Source organism: Scomber japonicus, chromosome 4, assembly GCF_027409825.1.
Source record: "Scomber japonicus isolate fScoJap1 chromosome 4, fScoJap1.pri, whole genome shotgun sequence".
NCBI classification, from domain to species: Eukaryota; Metazoa; Chordata; class Actinopteri; order Scombriformes; family Scombridae; genus Scomber; species Scomber japonicus.
This window is the reverse complement of record NC_070581.1, coordinates 4783420-4803532: the sequence shown is the minus strand read 5'-3', so window position 1 is coordinate 4803532 and position 20113 is coordinate 4783420. Positions and strand designations below refer to the sequence as shown.

General features: G+C 40.2%; 2 protein-coding genes across 2 annotated transcripts in view; one reads left to right on the top strand and one right to left on the bottom strand.

Moving 5' to 3' along the window:
• The window catches only part of emd (emerin), a 163682-nt gene extending 161171 nt beyond the window's left edge, over positions 1-2511 (bottom strand). Inside the window, exon 1 of the mRNA XM_053318356.1 lies at positions 2507-2511. The gene's annotated coding sequence lies outside the window, so the exon portion shown is untranslated. The remainder of the gene's footprint in view (positions 1-2506) is intronic.
• Positions 1-20113, top strand: part of LOC128357040 (tumor necrosis factor receptor superfamily member 14-like) — a gene marked incomplete at its 3' end in the record, with an annotated part of 69775 nt that overhangs the window by 31544 nt on the left and 18118 nt on the right. The gene's annotated exons all lie outside the window — the stretch shown is intronic.

Genomic DNA, 20113 nt, shown 5'->3' with positions numbered 1-20113 from the left:
ATATTGAACAGGAGGGGGCCAAGGACAGAGCCCTGGGGAACACCACTAGAGACTGGAGAGGAGTCGGATCTCAGGTTTTTGATTTGAACAAACTGTGTGCGGCCAGAGAGATATGATGTGAACCAAGCCAGTGGGATGTCAGTGATTCCAATGGAGGCTAATCTGTCCAGGAGGGTGTCATGAGAAACGGTGTCAAAGGCTGCACTCAGGGCTGTCTCAGTGCTGTGGAGGGGACGGAAGCCTGACTGAAATTGTTCATAGAGGTTGTTGTCAGACAGATGGATGTGGACCTGAGCTGCAACCGTTCTTTGTAGTATTTTGGAGAGAAATGGCAAGTTAGAGATGGGACGGAAGTTGTTCAAGTCATTTGGATCGGCGCCAGGTTTCTTGAGTGTTGGTGTTATTGCAGCAGTCTTTAGTGATGATGGAACAACACCAGAAGTCAGTGAGGAATGAATGATGTCAGTTATTAACGCGGACAGGGCAGGTAGGCAGCTTTTGACCACGTGGGTAGGTAGTGGGTCTAACTGGCAGGTAGATGACTTGGATTTATGAATGAGACCACTTATTTCAGAGACAGTTGGCAGTATGAAACTGGTGAACGGAGAGCTAGAGGAAGATGTAGGCCAAGAGTGCAGAGAGGATGCAGAGTTTTTATTAGCAGTCAGTGTCTGGTGGATATTTTCAATTTTGGCATTGAAGAAGGTCATGAAGGTATCACACTGTGTATCTGTGAGCAGATGAGGTGGTAGAGCATCAGGTGGTTTCAGAATGTTGTTGAGAGTTGAGAATAGGGCTCTAGTGTTCCCATCAGCTGTCCTGATTAAGGTTGTGTAGTATGTGGTCTTGGCTGAGGAAAGAGCATCCTTGTATTGGAGTATGTGGTTATAGTACATTTCTTTGTGAACTGCAAGGCCGGTTTTAATATAAAGGCGCTCCAAGCGACGGCCTTTAGTTTTGAGCTGGCGTAGGGCTGGTGTAAACCAAGGAGCGGAGTGGGTAAAAGAAACAGACCTATTTTTCAGAGGTGCAAGAGTATTTAGCAGTCCATGAAGTCCATCATTGTAGTGGGATACCAGTTCATCTGTGGTAGATAAATTTTCTCTGCTGTGTAGGTCATCAATACCATTGGAGAGAGCCAACAAGTCAATATGTTTAATGTTTCGGAATGTGATAGAGCGATGCATAATAGTTTTGGATAATCTAAGATTGATGTTGCAGGATATTAACTTGTGGTCTGAGATAGGCAGATCTGAGGCACATCAGTTATGAGGGATTACACCAGAGCAGCAGATTAGGTCAAGAATGTGTCCTTTGGAGTGTGTTGGAAAGTCCATATATTGCTGTATTCCAAAGCTGTCAAGGCATGAAGTAAAGTCCCTTGTAAAAGCATTGTTGATGTTATCCAAGTGAATATTAAAATCACCCAGCAATAGTAGATTTGGGGACACAGAACATAAGGTTGTTAAGAAGGCAGAGAATTCCTGCAAGAAGGCATTGTTCGGCTTGGGTGGACGATAAACAGTGGCGAGGATGGTAGGAGTTGGGCCCTTGATTTGGAGAGCAATGGACTCAAATGAAGGGTACACAGGTACGGTAATAGAGGACACTTTCCACTTTTCACTGTAGAGTATTGCCAGGCCGCCCCCTCTACCAGAGAAACGGGGTTGTGATGTGTAGACAAACCCAGGAGGAACAGTTTGATTAAGGTGTGAGAAGTCATTAGGCTGCTGCCATGTCTCGGTCAAACAAAAGAAATCAAACTTACGATCATTCAGGAGATCATATAGCAGAGGTCCCTTGTTAGTCAGCGAACGGATGTTAAATAACCCAAAGGTTAAATTGCTGATGTGAGGTTTGGGGTTAGCTGACCTGGCTGGATTAACTAGGACACTGTGATCAACAGTTCGTCTGCACCTGTGCCTGTGCCTTGGTTTGCGATGTGAAATAACAACAGGAATTGGCAACCTGTTAATCACAGCATTGGAAGTAGCTTTATGGCGGTTAGTAGGAGATAGTGGACCATGGTAAGGGCAATGAACCAGGGAAAGTGTTGGTACCTGGGTTGAACGCCAGGGGGAGCATGTGAGTGACGCCGTACTGTCTACTACCAGAGTAGGTGGAGAAGAGGAAGGCTCCGGGAGGGGGGCGTGGCCAGTGACTAGTCAATCACGGGGGGCAGCGGTCAATACAGCATGCTGGATGTTATCTGCTAATACTCTGCTACCCAGACTATTGGGGTGGAGTCCGTCGGCCCGGATTAGGGAAGGACGGTTCCAGAATAGGTTGAAGTTGTCGATGAAACCAATATTGTGGATTCTGCAGGTGGACTGGAGCCAGGTGTTCAGACTGAGGATTCTGGAGAAGCGCCCAGCTCCGCGGCCATCAGTTGTTAGAGGTCCGCTGATCCAGACATCCTTTCCACAGCTGTTTAAGGAGCTAAAAAGGGCATTAAAGTCCTTTTTAGTCAGCTCGACTGGCTCCAGGGAAGCAGTGTGTGGCTGCGTTGTAGAAGCGAGTGTTTCTGATAATTGAGTCTCCTACGATGAGTGTGGTAGGAGCGAAAAGGGGTGGAGGAGGCGATGACTGTGGCCTTTCAGTGCTCTGTGCCTGCGCAGGGGAGTGCTGTGGCCGGGCAGCAGCTATGTACCTAGGAGAGGTATCGATAGCCAACTCGGGGTGAGGAAGAGCACCGGCAGCAGCATCGTACCTAGGAGAGGTATCGATAGCCGGCTCGGGGTGAGGAGGAGCACCGGCAGGAGCTACGTACCTAGGAGAGGTATCGATAGCCGACTCGGGGTGAGGAAGAGCACCGGCAGTAGCATCGTACCTAGGAGAGGTATCGATAGCCGACTCGGGGTGAGGAAGAGCACCGGCAGTAGCATCGTACCTAGGAGAGGTATCGATAGCCGATTCGGGGTGAGGAAGAGCACCGGCAGCAGCATCGTACCTAGGAGAGGTATTGATAGCCGGTTCGGGGTGAGGAAGAGCACCGGCAGCAGCATCGTACCTAGGAGAGGTACCACTAGCTGGCTCGGGGCGAGGAAGAGCACAGGAGCAGCACCGGAGTTTTGGCTGATGCTCCACCCACCACCTAGCTACCAATCACCAAGTCAGTACTGATGCGCCACCCACCACTTAGCTACCAATCACCAAGTCAGTACTGATGCTCCACCCACCACCTAGCTACCAATCACCAAGTCAGTACTGATGCGCCACCCACCACCTAGCTACCAATCACCAAGTCAGTAGTGTTTCAGCAGCCAGGTTGCCAGGTGACACTGAGCTGCAGTCTGATGTTACAAAACCCAAAAAACCTCATTATGACTCTCAATACATCGTGACAATTTGAGAAACAAAACAAGGGGATGTATAGGAGACACCTTTGAAGGATCACATCCAACAACTGGCAACCCGCGTGAAGTAGACTCTGGCAGGGAGGGGGCGAGGAGAGACAGCTCTCTCCAGTGTTTTGAACGTGGGCCGCAGTACCATTTCTAAACGCTTGGTGTCAGAGTTACATATTTCAACCTGTGACAAAACAAGTTCACACTGCTGATTAAACCTGCCACCACCAGATAAATGTCTGCATTTCACACAGTAAATACAGTTCATTATTTTAAATCACACTTAAATCATGTCCAGAGGGGATCTTTAAGGAGTTCGTCACAGAATTGACACACTGAAATAATGGATCACATGAATCTCTAGTGTTTGGAACAATGTATAAAATGATTTCTCTGTAATATGGAGCTAATATATATAGAGGGAAATAATGAGGTGGTTTATTGACTTGTTAGCACTATATTGAATGTTGATGCCTCATATACAAACACTTTGTAAATACTGTTGAGATTTGGTTGTAGAATGAAATATAATAAATATGTCAAGTCAAACTGTCTGCTGACTTTCATAAACATAAACATGTGATCTGAGAATAAGGAAGCAGAACCAGCTGATAATGAAACTCTGTTCTTTGGTATTTTCTTCCTCTGTTTCCTTCCTTCTGTCCCATCTTATGTCTCTGTTTAATGTCTTCCTCTCTCTTTCTGTTTGGAGCAGCCTCTGTATTCTCCCGTTTTTTACACAAAAAATCTAATGTTGTAGAACAGGGCCTTTTTGTGTGTGTGTGTGTGTGTGTGTGTGTGTGTGTGTGTGTGAGTGAGTGAGAGAGAGAGAGAGAGAGAGAGAGAGAGAGAATCCAATATTTGTCCTGAGCTGACTTTCATTTCCTGTCTTGTCTGCTGATTTTTGCTCTTGTTTCGAAACACATTGCCTATCACTGATTGCTAAACACTTCAAGTTGCAGTTTTTTCTCTTTTTATTTAGCAGATCATACACAGCATATTAAATGTACTGTATAACCTCATACACAGTAACAGCCCACCACTTTAAAATCCTTAAAAAATAATTATGTCATGATTAGTATATTGAAGTTTAGAATGTATTGTGTATGTAGTCTTACAAAGCACTTCATTGGATATAGGTCATTAGTTGTTGTTTGCATCACATGATCTGTGTCCCTAATTTGATTGCAGCAGATGGAAAGTACCAAAAGTCCTTATCACTGGTTATGTGAAGGTCAGGTAAACAGATGTAAAAGATATTACCTAAGTCGAAGCGGAAGTAATATGATGATGTGGTTGGGGTCAGAGGGTGCAAAAAAGGAAGTTTTGGAATAAATTCTCCACTTTATGATGGCCCTGAAGAGAAAAACACAGTGACATTTGGGAAAAACAAAAACAACAACAAACCTCCCCCCCCCCCCCCCCCCCAAAAAAAAAAATCACCAAATAACATTTCTCAAAACATTTTGAGAGAATTTTGAAAAATATTTTTTTTTTACAGTTTTCTTGATAGCTAAGACACATTAATTGAAATTACACTCCATATCCAGACATCCAACTCTCCCGCAAGTTCCAGGAGACATGCAGAGGTTTCATTCTTAGCTGAATATTTTAATGTGAGGCCAAAAACCAGAACTGTAACTTAAAGCTCAGCATTTTTCCCTCACCTCAGGGTGAACAAACTGTTTTCACTAATTCTGTTTTCTGAAACAGGGCCTTGTTTATTGTGGATCTATTATTCCAAAACAAGTGAACTGACGCATGGATCTGTTCTTTATCTATTCTGAGGCCAAGTCCACACGTACCAAAACGATCTTTTCACTCTCCGTTTTCCCTGGCATTGTTTCAAGAATATTTGCGTACAAACGGATCCATCTCAACACAACTCAACACGCTACTTCATATTCCAGGCCTATAGGCGGCGCTGTTTCAGTTTCAGAAATTCACCAAAAACGGAGAGGAAGAGGCGGAGCATGCCCATAAAGCTTGAGAGCTGTTTACAAATCGGCAGTAGAACGAACCAAACTCAAGGAGAAGAAGAAGACGACAGTAGAAGAGGTGGAGGGCTAAGCTTGAGGGGTGTGGCGATGACATCATTGAAACGCAGGTATGCGTTTTCACCATCCAAACGAACACTCAAGGGCTGCGTTCGCGAATTTTTTCACCCTGGGACCAGGTTTCAGAAAGCTTCGTTTTCAGGCAATGCATTTACAGTATTCGTTTGGACGATCAGCCGAAACGATGCAAAACATCTGCATTTAAGCCAAAAAGCGTCTCCGTGTGGATGGCCCCTAAGATTCCACCTGGGGAAGTGTGTGTTAATTGGGTCCCAGCTGTGATAACTTAAGTTAATGATATTGAATGCTCTGTTCTTTCTCAATGAGCACATGAGTCAAAACAGAGGGAGAGGTGTTTATAGTTTTGGGGAATGGGCCTGTCTTTTGGTAGATTGCATCATGGTTTGGAGTGTTTACATATTAGACCCAGTTTTAGTGTGTGTTCTGCCCTGAATATGTTTTACATGTTAAAAAGACACTTAAGTTGACTGTTGAAACGTTTGTATTGTTGCACAGATATTGTGGAACTTTTATTTTGAAATCCACATAGTTGCGCAAAGCAGGAAGTAAGAATGTAAACAACGAGAAGACATGGTGGCATGTGTGTGTCATCTCATGGCTCGTTCAAAGTAATCCTTTGTGTGTATCCCTCAGAAAGCAATGACTGTAAGTGTTATACCTTCTTTACATGTTGAATGTATTATTTATATTTTATTATTTATTTATTTATTTTTACATTAAGTTTGTATGGAAGTAGTAGCTTAATGTGTTTTAGCCTATATGACAACTGTACCATCAACTTACCTGCTAATTACCTAGTTTCCTACTCTGTTACATGAATCTCTTTATACTTACCTGTTGTATACCTAATGGGTTACAATGTTAACATTAAGCAGTTAATATTTATCTGTTGTTCACACAGCAGTCCATTTAGTCATTTTTTGTATCTTTCTTTTCTACTTTCACTCCAATTCAATGCTGTCATCCTCACTGCTGTGCATGAAGTCATTTAAAGGAGCAAGCACGCTCACTTTCTAGCTCTTGAAACAGAGTTTGGCTGGTTGTTTATCTATGTTAACACTTTGGAAGTAAAACACATAGAGAGAACAGTACAGTGTGTAAGTGATCAGTAAGTAACCAAAAGGGGCCGACACTGGAATCCTTTGTCAAAATAGGCCTTTTCAAAAATGTATACTATTTAAGACGCATGAAAGCTTGATAATTTTTATCTTCCTAATTGACCTTCATATAGTGACAAAACATTTTTACATTTTCCCTCAAACATAAAAGTAGTTTGTCCTGTAAAGTCAAAGATCAAAAGTTGAAATAGATAGACCCCCAGTTTGGATTGAAGTCTGACACATTTCCTCTTTGACTGGAACTGTTGAGTGTAGCTGAATCAGAGATCCAGCTGCATCCTGTACATAAGTGGAGCAGGCATGTGGGAGACAGAGAGGAGGGGAGACGGAGAGGAGGGGAGACACGGAGGAGGTGAGACAGAGATGAGGGGAGACAGAGAGGAGGGGAGACACGGAGGAGGTGAGAGAGACGAGGGGAGACACGGAGGAGGTGAGACAGAGACGAGGGGAGACACGGATGAGGTGAGACAGAGACAAGGGCAGACATGGAGAAGGGGACACAGGGAGTTGGGATGGAGACACAGGGCCAGCATGGATCAGAGATGCATTTTGTATATTTATTTTCTTTCTTATATTATTTAATGTTGTGTATATTTCTGACTGCTATACATCCACACACCAAAGTAAATTAGTTGTTTGTAGGCTACAAACTTATTCTGAAAATGACACTAGATGGAAATGTAGTTAATATGTGCGCTACATTTAGATGCTACTAACTTTATAGTTTTTTTCTATTAGCTAAAACACAATCTATGAAACTAGGACACCTCTTTGTAGAAATTCTCAACTCAAACAACAAAAACATATACATAAAATGCATAATACCTCACATTTCCTGCAAAAGCAAACACTTCATTCAACACAAAGTAAACTAAAAAAATGATATTTTTGCATCACAACTTCAAAAACTAAATAAACACCTGACAGTCTAGTTTGTTCTGCCTCCTGCTGTGAACATGTTTGTCTCTGCATCTGTGTTTTTTTCCTGCTCACACTTTCAACTTTTTTAATCAGTTACACCCTCTTCCTGAACTTTGATAATACAACCTGCAGTTCTTCCTCACTTCTCTGTTTTTATTCTTTCACTCACTCTGAGTGAACTGTAATGTTAATCACAGTAATTGTGGATGAAACAACACAGTGGGAATGTATCAGCAACACAACACTGACAGCAGTTGTTTAAAATGGGTTCTACAGTCCAAATTCAAAGTATTGGGGAGAGTCGTCTCCCCCGTCCCCTCCTCACCAGACTCAAAGCCCAAATGGCTTTTTAGTTTGGGTGGAATCTTCCAGCTGCAGCAGCTGTGTTTGCTGCCATTGTTTCATAGCTGACAAGCTGTAGTGTTGAAATGGGCATCAGCCTGATCTCACAGAAATACATGAAATGACCACAACCTCTTAACACTGTATCATGTAATGGTGGTACGTAATGTGTTAAATTTATATGCCACCACCATGATCAGGTTGAATGAGCAGTGAGCCAAAACAAAAACAAATGTTCTGCACCAGAATGTAAATGCTATAGGAGAACATACTAGAACATACTGACTATAATATAGGCAGAGAAGTGCAGTAAATATATTACATACTTGTCTTTTAACTCTTACATACTGTTACATACATTTTATTTTAGGTGAACTTTTCCTAATGTGACCCTGAATATATAAAAAAATGCATCATACTTTTTATTTTTGTGCAGCTGATACACATTTTTGTATATGCAAATATCAAAATTTAGCCTGTGTTTATGTAAAAAAAATTCAAAAATCCCCATTTAAACATTTTTGTCTTATTCTATAAAATGTTCTCCTGGACCATAAAACAGTGATTGTGTATGTCTTTTTTCCACAAGATGAATCAAACAGAAGTATTAATCAAACTGATGGGGAATTTATGAATGTTAATTGGTGTAGTGACTAATTATGACTCAGAATTATCACACCTTATTCTGTTAGTTAAAGCGATGGTTCGGCGTAATTTCGACCTAGTGTCATATGCACCATGACTTCTATCTAAACACCCCCTCACCACTTTTTTTTTCATTTGGTCGCAAATCAGTGGAGTTAGAGCCATCAGCCGAATGTCTTAGTACAGGCACTAACGGGACCACCAGTGTATCTGGTAAATGACCCCACTAATAATGCCTGGATTGTTATCAAACTTCTACAGTAGTACAAATAGGGTCTTTACTCATGAATCCATGCATTGGAAAGTTTATAAGTACACCAGGAGTTTATTAAAACAACACTTACCTGATGGCTTTTATTCTGCTGCTACTGCTAAAGCTGTCGAAATCTTGCGCGATCACTGAAATACTGTGTGGTTGTGTGAGATCCCGCACAGAGCACATCTATTGCCGGAAGAGACCAGTAGTAATAGTGAAGAAAGAGCAAGTCTTCACGTTCGATAGTAAACTCAAACTCTGCCATGTCGTTGATGTCTTCTGCTGTACTCTCGCTTCTTGCTCCTTCTTCACTACTACTACTAGTCTCTAACGGCAATAGATGTGCTCTGTGTGGGATCTCGCACTAACTAAAAAAAAGGGGTGGGGGGGTGTTTAGATAGACGTAATGGTGCATGTGACGCTAGGTCAAAATTACGCTGAACTATCGCTTTAAGTTACTTTATTTATCCTAATGTCTCTTGTTTTATGTTTCCAGTTTTATTTTGAAACTCACCGCTTGTCTCGTTTCAGGTCCTTCCTGCTCTCATGTGTTTACCTCCTGTGTGATTACCTGCCACGCCTAATGTGCTGTACCTGTGTCTCATTGTCTTCCCTCCCTGTAGTGTATATAGTGTCTTTGTTCTGCCTTCTATGCCAGTTGGTCTTGTTCCTCACTGATGGCGTTCCAGCATTTCTTGTCTTTCCCTTCTGAGACTTTTTGTGTTTTTGACCAGTTGTCAGGTATTAACCCTGCTTTTTTCCTGCTGTTTCTTTACCTTTGCCTCCACTGACTATCTGTGTACACACTTTGGCTTCATTAAATGATTGTTTTTCTGTTTGCCACCGAGCAAAAGTCTGCATTGAGTCCCTGCTCACGGGAGCCGTTATGAACAGTGTGTGAGGGTTAACAGTTAACAGGGTTACGGTTTACTAGTAAATTGTCAGTCCTACAGTTAAGACTGTGTTTACTAGTGTTGCTTTCGTCAACGAAAATTATGACGAAATATCTTCGTCAACGAACCTTTATCACGTGACGAAAACGAGACGAGACGAAACGAAAATGCTGGTCACGTGACGATAACAATAATAAAATGTGTAATCCCATTTTGTTGACGAATAAAAACGAGACGAAAATATTTATTTTTTTTTGTTTTGTTTTTATTGTAGCTTATTAAAATGCAAGATATGATTTATTGCCCAATATCGCAGTGTATCTCGCTTCTTTCCCCCGCCCTCCCCCCGCGTCTTTGTTGTCACTTTGTAGCCGCTCCACAGAGGGCACATGGCTAATTAATATGCACGTGCTGACCATATATGGTTGTGTCCAGGTGTTCCGGGGGCGCAGTATGAGGTGTGTTTGGCACCTGGCTAAGTAAACTCGTGAGAAGGGGTAAATTCACTAATTGATAACCCTTTGGCTTTGTTTAGCTAATATATTGAAGCCACTGGGGTCTTCTATTATCAGATTTACCTCTCCCTCTAGGTTAACTAACCCAAGTTTGTCACTTAACCACTTTTATGTAATACCTCTCTGGACTATTGTTTTTGTTGTTATTTGTGACAACCAGTCTTAAAATAACACCTCCAGGAGGTTACAGTTTCATCTCTCTACCACTAGGTACTTATACTATATTGACAGGGTTAGATAGAATAACATTACTGAAAAGAGATTAATACAGTTTTCTTTGACTAAAACTAGACTAAAATAGTCAGGGACAATTCTGACTAAAACTAGACTAAAATGCTCAGACTTTTCGTCGACTAAAACTTGACTAGACTAAAAGGAGTATGAACATGACTAAAACTAATAAAAACTAAAACGACCGCTTGACACAAAGACTAGACTAAAACTAAAAGTAAAATAGGCCGCCAAAAACAACACTAGTGTTTACTGTAAATATACTGAATGGTCTGTATCAACTTATCTGTAGTTTGACTTAGAAATTACAGAATTTTGGTGCCACAGAGGAAAAAAAGATGTTTGAAGTTTGTGGACACTGAAGTGTCCACAAACAAAGACATTTATTATGAAGAAATACAGAAGTTCAAGACACATGAAAGAAGGAAGGAAACAAGGTTCTCAGTATCCATTTGACACTTTCATTTAGAAAATTACAGAAAAGGCCTGGAGCTAGAGTAAAAGGAATGTATTGTGGAAAGCCCCAGTGTCATGAGTCACATTTATCTCAGTCAGGTCTAGTCATTGCTGGTTTTGTTTTCAATGAGAAGTTTTTCTACTGAATCAGCCATTTTATAGGAAACACCTTTCAGAAACATCTTTCAAAATCACTTTTGGTTCAACTTCAAATGCCCCTTTAATTGACTGGAATTTGTGTGGTCGGTGGTGTTGGTTTAGTGTTGGTGGACTATAGTGTATGGGAAGTTTCATGGGAGATTATTGCCATTGTAAAACATTCCTTTATCAGGCAATAGGGGGCCCCATTTCCCAAGTTTTCTTTGGGGGGCCCCAAACACTTGTTTGTTTTGTTTTTTCCTGACGGAGCACCCCTGCATCTGCTCAACTATGGAAATTGACATTATGCTGAGTGATGATGCTACCCAATAGAAGCACCTACTTTGCAAATAGCAGGGGACCCAGGGAAATATAACACTTGAAATTATTCTGTAATCTGTCAAACTGCAGTGATGTGTCTGATCAGTCTGATCAGCTGTAGCAGCCAATCATCCAATAAGGTGGTGTGTCAGCCTATTAAAGACTTTTGTGCTCCTCGCTCATAGCTCCTCAGAGATCAATACCACGGCTGCGGTAAAAAGGCCTCAACAACGCCTGCATTTCCTGAGGCTTCTGAGAAAGGACGGTCTGAATACACAACTGCTGGTGATATTCTACCTTTCTGCCAATGAAAGCATACTGGTGTACTGCATCACAGTCTGGCATGCTGGCTGTTCTTCAATGGACAAGAAGGCTCTGCAGAGGGTAATAAAAACTGCCCAAAAAAATCATTGGCTGTTCTCTCCCCTCCCTTGATGACATTGCCAGTAGTCGCTATCTCAGCAGAGCCTCAGCCATCATCACAGACTGTACGCATCCTGGTCACCATCTGTTTCACCTTCTGCCCTCTGGGAGGCGCTACAGATCACTCAAAACCTGGACTACCAAATTCTTTTTTTCTCATTAAAGTATTTATTTATTTTTCAACAAATAATAATAATACTTACAAAAGACAAAAGCAAGAAAATAAACAAACAGGCAGTCAAAACAAAACTACAAGGACAATACCCCTCTGTACCATTGTATGTTTGATTATATCAATTGCGATGCGATTCAACACATGGTTAATGTGACAAGTCCTTAATGTATCGAAAGAAATAGTCCCATACTGAATGGACCTTCCCTTTAACATTGTCCTTCCTGGCAATCAGATATTCGAAAGATGCCGTCTCTGTCATCAGTTGAGTCCAATTTGCAAGCTCCGGCGTACACGTACTCTTCCAATTTCTCAATATCAGCCTTGCTGCAGCAATGAGGCCCACGGTTATTAGTGCATGCTGTCCTTTGTTGACTCCTTGTGGCAAGAGTGTGCTATCTCCCAGGAGACAAAACAGTGGAGATTCCGGTAAACTTTGTCCCAACCAGTCTCCCAGTTTCCTTAATACTTTTTTCCAAAAAGGTAATACCACCGGACATTCCCAAAAGGCATGTAAAAATGTACCGTCTTCTCCCTTACACTTCCAACACCTTTTGTCTTCTACTAACCCCACTCTGAAAAGCTTCATAGGAGTATAGTAATATCTATGTATGATTTTGTAATGGCTAAATTTGCTTCTAATATCCCTAGTGGCCCATCCAACCTTGAAAACTATATTATGCCATTTCTCCTTACTTATTTCACATTCTAAATCTCTTTGCTATATTAATCTAAGATTCTCAGTGTTCACACTGTGTAGTTCAGTTCCATTAATGGACTACCAAATTCAATCACAGTTGTTTTTTATTGATTGATTTGATTTTAGTTATTTATTTATTTATCTATGATCTGTGATTGAATGTGATGTGAATCCGCTATTGTGGCACCTAACAGAGAAGCACTTTTAATTTTGTTGTATTGTTCACAATATAATTACAATAAAGACTTTGACCTTGACCTTGATCCTCCTCACTCCTCAGAGGTGAAATAAGAGAATTGGGATGTCCTTCAAAAATTGTGTTTCAGACCAACTTCCAGTTTAGGCGAGAACCAACCAGAGTGACGGAAATGAAAGGTATCATACATCTTCCATTGCAGAAAAGCGCTCTTCAGTGTTTGTGGCGTAATGGTTACACCTTACCTCTTTCAGTTTTTAAATGCAGCATCTTTTTTTAAAACCCACAAATAGAAAGGAAATTGGTGGTTGATGCAGACACACAAAGCTGCAGCAACCACACTGACTTTACACCTTTGTATACTAGTTCTTTCTGTTTTAGTAATTTAATAGCAGGTGATGTGAGGAAAAACACTCTGCATTGTTCCATAAAATACAATGTAGCGTATGAGAAGTGTGGACGACTATCAAATGTCAACCCACAGAAGGTGTGTCCATGACTTTCCTGACATTTAGGTGGTCTTTAATCCTATAGAACAAAATGAATATACAGATGTGTGTTCTCCCACCAGCATCGTTTCTTTACCACATTTCTATGAGAAGCTAAAGTAGTAGAGATCATTTACTGCTAAAATCACTGCACAGTTAGTCATTCTTCTACGCGTTCAGTATGACAGTGACACTAGTAGACTACTCTGAAACACAAACAGTATTAACTCTACTATTTACCTGCTGATTGTTGTGAAGAAGGATGAAGTGCTTGTCACTGTGAGAACTTTCCAGAGTTATAAAATCCCTTCTCACAGTATTATAAACTGCTGTTCAGTGTTTTGGCATCAAAGATTTCAGATTATGTTGTAGCAGAGACTCAACAGGAAACAGTGGTTAAACACTCATCTAAAAGTATTCCATTACAATTAAAACTCCTTCAGTCAAAATCCTGCTGAAGTAAAAGTACTACATAAGGAAGTGAAAACCACAGAAATGGGTTTAAGGTAAGATAAGGTATCTTTATTGGTAAATTCAAAACTGAACAACAGTAGCGGTGTAAATGTGAAAGTGATAAATAAAATAAATAGTATATACAGCAAACAATCTCTGTGTAAGTAAATCTGCAACATAGATAAATGTGCAATATGCATACATTCCTGAGATCATATACATGTGTGCAATGTTCATGGGATTTACATAGTAAGGTGTAAGATAGAAGTAATCAGAGTGAAAATATGCAGAAAAATAGCTCCTGTGACTGCCATTATATAACTCATCATATTATCATCACTTGCAATTTTTTTACTCCATTATTTAAATAGTTTAGACAGGAAAGTTCCTGTAAACTAAGGGCAACAGAGGAATTTATTTAATCTCACTCAGCTTTCTGTTTTCACAGCTTCAAACTCAGCCTCGGCATATATAGAAGTTCTGTTTTCACAGCTTCACACTCAGCCTCGGCATATATAGAAGTTCTGTTTTCACAGCTTCACACTCAGCCTCGGCATATATAGAAGTTCTGTTTTCACAGTTCTATTACCTCGTTGCATTTATTGGACCAGCCAGTAATCATCAACAGCTAAACTATATCCAGATAGCAAAGAGTCATTGAAACAATGTTAAATCAACATTATTTTGTCAAAGTTAAGTCATTGAAACAACGTTGAACTCTGATGTTGATTCAACATCAGTTTGCACCCTCAATTAATATTGAAACAACGTTGATTTTCTAACTGAAGATCAACAGAATTTCAATGGTATTTCAACTAACACAAATGTTGAAACAATGTTGAAATTTCAACCTAACTATAGATCAACATGCTTTCAATGATATTTCAATATTAAATATAATACTATTAAACCACAACAGTGACTAAATATGCCTATATAAAAGTAGGCTAATAATACAAATCCTGCTTTATCTAGAGTCAGGGTGTTATAGACGTAGGCCTAAATATGATGGGCCTTATTAAACAGGTTTTTATCTAATAGCAAATGACAAAACCACACAATTTTTTATTTAATCAATAAATTTCACCACATTTCAAAGCTTGTAAGGGGTCCAATCCCTCCTGACTGGTCTGGGGTGTAATGCAGCCTCTTCTGATCTGCCTGAGAAAAGGTTAATTCATTTGCATTACCCATTTGTAGTGTCAGGGCATCTAAAACAGAAAACACAAGCAAAACACAAACTGTCAGTTAAATAGCTGTTACTGTACATGCCATTGTGCAAGTGGTGTGCAGATTCAGATATTTAAAAGAAACAAAAATAAGGCATAAAATACTTTAAAGACTTGCTTACTTGATAAATGATGTGGATCAATGATCTGTAAAAAGGACAAAAATGGTTAAGTAAACAGCAATTTAACTTTAGCAACCAACCACAGTCCTGATAACTATACAGCAAGTGTTTTTGTAACCATGGAAACACACAGTGTGTACATGAATCTGCTGTTACTGTGCATGTATTGTGACTTTATCTTTGTCTTATAATATTCAATAAGTTATAGTAATCATTATGCCGATTGTATCCATCCATAGCTGTCATGTCGCTAGCGTAAATGCTAACTTCAGAAGAAAAGTTAACGTATCTTTTCTAATGACACTGTAATTAATAAAATGGCTGCAAATTGATCATATTGATTTTAAATTGAGCGATAATATGGACTGTATGTATCCTCGATCGCTGATCCTAGATAGCATTGTCCTCATACAGTTAACAAGATAAGCTATTTTAGCGAGCTAACGCTAATGCTAATGCTATATACTTCATCGATATTTTAACATCCTGGTTATTTAAAGCTAACATTTCCACGAAATAAACCGGTAGGCCTACATAAATGCTTGCTTTATAACTTCTGAGTGTTTATGAAGCGCTTGAATGAACTTGCTGTGGTGCTGCGTGAATATTATTAACTTATAAATTAATGGTAGAAGTTCTGACAGCACATGACTGCATATAATGCTGCACTATGTAAATAAACTATAATGTTACACTTTACGAACATCAATTGGGTACAATTCAGCATTCAAAGGTTAGATAAATGTAGATAAATATATGCTTACCTGATATGGATTCAGAAATGAATCCATATTAGGTTATACCTTCAATATCAACTATTCAGATGATTCAGATGGAAATCAACATTGTTGTACAACTGTGTTCCAGCAACAGCAACAACAAAATCTAAACATGAGAGCAATTTAGATCTTTTCCGATTTTGCTGAAGTAGAATTTATGTTTGTGTGCTCTTTTCTACAAAAGAGGAAATTAATCCAGATGCTTTCAGTTGTTAAATCTGACTTTTCCCACATTACCCATTTCTCCCATTGTGTCTCTATTTACACAAAAAAGAACTTAAATAAAGAACTACACATTTACAGCTGGATGTTATTACTTTCAGCCACCTTGTGCTCTATATTGTGAACTATAGGGATTGACCAATATCATTTTTCAGGGGCCCTGCTGCTGTAGAGGTATAAATACATTCAGCACAGACTAGTACTAATACTACTACTACAGTCTACAGGTAGCCAGTTAGCTGAGTTAGTAGCTGAGTTAGCATCAGAAAGCTCTCAGACGTCCATGTTTCTTGACAGGTGACACTTCTAGGGGGCCGGGTTTCAGCGGACTTGGTGGGCACTCCCACAGCGTTTGGCATGGTTTGGCAGCAGATAAAAAGGCTGCTTTTTACACAACTTTGAAGCCTAATTTCATATATTTGGCGATTTTTTTAATCATTCAAATTTGGCAGGGTGGTTAACAACACCTTTTTCTGTGGTATGTCAAACTCAGAACACATATTTATTCTTATTTTACACAGACTCTAAGGCACTTAACACACACATAGAGCAGGTCTAGACTGTACTCTTTAATTTAATTTAATTTAAAGAGACCCAACACTCCCACATGAGCAAGCACTTGGCTTTTAACAGGAAGGAATCTCAGGCAGAGCCAGGCTCCAGGTGGGTCACCATCCTGCCTCGACCGGTTGGGGGTGAGAGAGAGAGGGGGAGAAGGAGAAAAAAAGAAGAGAGAGAAAGGATGGAGAAGCACATTGAAAATCAACATTGAACCTAGTAGATCAAGGACATGAATCTGTCATCTCGACATCTACAATCCCAGTTTACCTGTGAGACGAGAGAGCACAGAGGACTCCGGGGAACAAGTTTAAGTTAGTGAATGCATTAATAGCACATGAATGTAAATGGAGGGAGAGGAGGAGAGAGGAGCTCAGTGCATCCCCTTTTCCACTAAAGCAGTTCCAGTGCTGGTGCATTTGCTTTGCCACGGCTCGAGGTGGTTAGGAGGCCACGTCATTACCGTATATGTCAGTTACGTTGCTGCTTTCCCATAAAGACTCACGCCAACTTCGAAGCAACAACAATAAGAAGAAGGAGCCATACGGTAAGGAGGCAGCTTGTCTCCTCGACAGACCACTGCTGTCTAGATGTGTCCATGGTTTTACTCTTCGTTGGTGTTTTAAAAATGGCGCTTGATGCAGTCTTGTTTGTTTGTTGGTCTCAATAATCCTGACCCCTGACATAACCAGTTCGTTAGCTCTAGTCCAGCAAAGAACTGGTGCCACTCTTGAACCAGTTTATCTGGCCAAGAGCGAGTTCTTTGTCTGTCGAAACAGAAAAATCGGTTCCAAATTAAGCACTGGCCCCGAACCAGCAGTGGAACTTCTTTGGTGGAAAAGGGGGAGTCCCCCTACAGTCTAAGCCTATAGCAGCATAAACTAGGAGGTGGAGACAGTCCTAACTATAAGCTTTATCAAAAGGGGGGGTTGAGCATAGCTCAGCGGGTAGAGCACCCGCCCCATGTGTTGAGGCTATAGTCCTCGTTGCAGGCGACCCCGGTTCGAATCCCGATCCGAGCGGTCTTATCCTGCGTGTCATTCCCCCTCTCTCTGCCACCTGTTTCCTGTCTCTCTACACTGTCCTGAACATTAAAGGCAAAAAAGCCCAAAAAATATACTTTAAAAAAAAAAAAAAAAAAAAAAAAAGCTTTATCAAAAGGGAAAGAGTGTCTGCCACCTAAGTAATAAGTCAAGGAGGTCAATACCTAATATGTTGCGTAGCAGGGCGCATGTATCACAAAAAGGGACTTAAAAAAAACAGCTGGCCAATAAAAAACATGCCGCTCCCGTTCATATGAACAAAGATGAATATCTAAGCAGATTATCGATTTGGCAGATAATCAGTCGATCTTATGGGAATAGTTTCAAGTAAAGCCAAAACAAATAAACTATCATATGTAACTAGACTTTGTATCAGCACATTATAATGTCATGTCCAAATGAAATGTAATTCCAAAAGAATAAAACAGAAACCTAAATGTGAATAAAAACTTGTTGTGCTTGTTTGTCAGAGATATGTTATCAGAGATCAGGAACAAAGGTCAAGAATCATCTGATAATAATGAAGGGACTTTTTCTGTTTGTGAAACTGAAAGAGTCTCCAATGAAGTTCATTGGAAGTTCAATAGGGGAGAGGGAGTTAGTTGATACATGGATTGGTTGTCCCATTCATCAGGTCTCTAAGGGCGCTGTTAAAAAGTGTTGGGACTGAAAGTTTCAGAATTTAGGTGAGATTTTACTTAAGGACTGTTCCTATATGAACAATGCCACTTTAAAATGTAAGAATAAACATATAATTCAGGGCGCGCAGGTGGTCGAGTGGTTAGAGCGCATACCATATACGCATCCGACCCCGGTTCGAATCCCGATCGGAGGTCCTTTGCTGCATGTCACACCCCCCTCTCTCTCCCATGTTTCCTGTCTGTCTACTGATAATTAAAGGCGTCTATGCCAACAAAATCTTTAAAAAAAAACATCACACAGTCAGGGCAATGTCTCTCGTGGAGGACATGATGATATGGCCAGGATGTCCTCTTCATTGCTCTCTGAACTGCTGTCATTTACTCTTTCAGGAAATCTGGCAGCCTGACCAGAAATAGAGCAGTCACATTGAGGTGGTCTGTCACATTGAGGTGGGCTGCTAAATGTCAGGGCTTAATGATTGGCTGCCAGCCCACTGCTATAGCACGCAGGAAGTCAGTTGCTGGCTCAAAGAATGTTTCACAGCAAAGCATCTTATGAAACATCACATCTTGAGTTCATCAGATTATTTTTCCAAGATTATTACAGAAAATTCTAGAATATTATTCTCCACTACTGACCAGCTAATCAACACTGTCCCCACTCCCTGAAGTTATCTGCATCAAAATGTGAACTCTTATTATCCTTTAATAACGAAATAACATCAATTAGACCAGAATTACTACTACTGTAAACACAGATGATCTCCGTAAATTAATTATTATGCCATTATTATTCTCATTCTGACATTCTGACATCATCAGAGAGCATAATGTATGTTTCCATAGTTATGTTATATGATATGCAACTGTACATCTCTGCTGAACCTAATGATGATGCAGCCATACACTCCATTACTGCCTGTCTTCTGGCAATAAATAAATGGATGAGTAATAACTTCTTAAAGTTAAATGAGGACAAAACTGAGATCCTTCTAGTTGGCCCTAAAACTAACAGAGAAACACTATCTGAGGAAATTAACTCCATGGATTAAATCTGAGGTTACAAATCATGGTGTTATTTTATGTTCAGATCTAAACTTCAGCTCTCACATTAACAAGGTGAAAACATTGCTTTTTGACCTTTAGAAACAGCTAAAGTGTAACCATACATAAATCAAAAAGATGCAGAAGAACTGATTCATGCTTTATCTCAAGCTGACTCGATTACTGTAATTAACTTTTTACTGACCTCCAGAAAAAACACTGGGAGGTTTCAGCTCATTCAAAACTCTGCAGCTATAACCAAAGCGAAGAGGAGAGATCAGTCTAGTTTTATCTTCTCTGTACTGACTCACTGTACTTACTGTAAATTTCAGAATTAACTTTAAGGTCCTCTTCCCTACATACAAAGCCTTTAATTGGCTAGGACCAAGCTACATGGTTAACTCCCTTGTTAACTTTTTACCTTCAAGAACACTGTGATCATCTGCTGCTGGTTTATTGGAGGTTTCACAGCAACAGTTGAAAGAAAACTGGGGATGCAACCTTTGTTAATTACACCTGAAAACTATGGAACACACTACAGATAGATATCATAGTAGCACTACTCACTACTGCACTTCTTTTAGTAGTTGCATTTTACTTTATTTTATGCAGTTTTTATTTAGCTACTTTTACTATGTACTATATTTTGGACCTGAGCACTAACACACATGGCACCATCTAGGCAAATTTGAATAATTGAGCCCCTCGCTCCAGATTGACATAGAAAAACAAAATTTGGAACACATATGTATCACGTAAAGACGCACAAAAAAGTCTCTTGG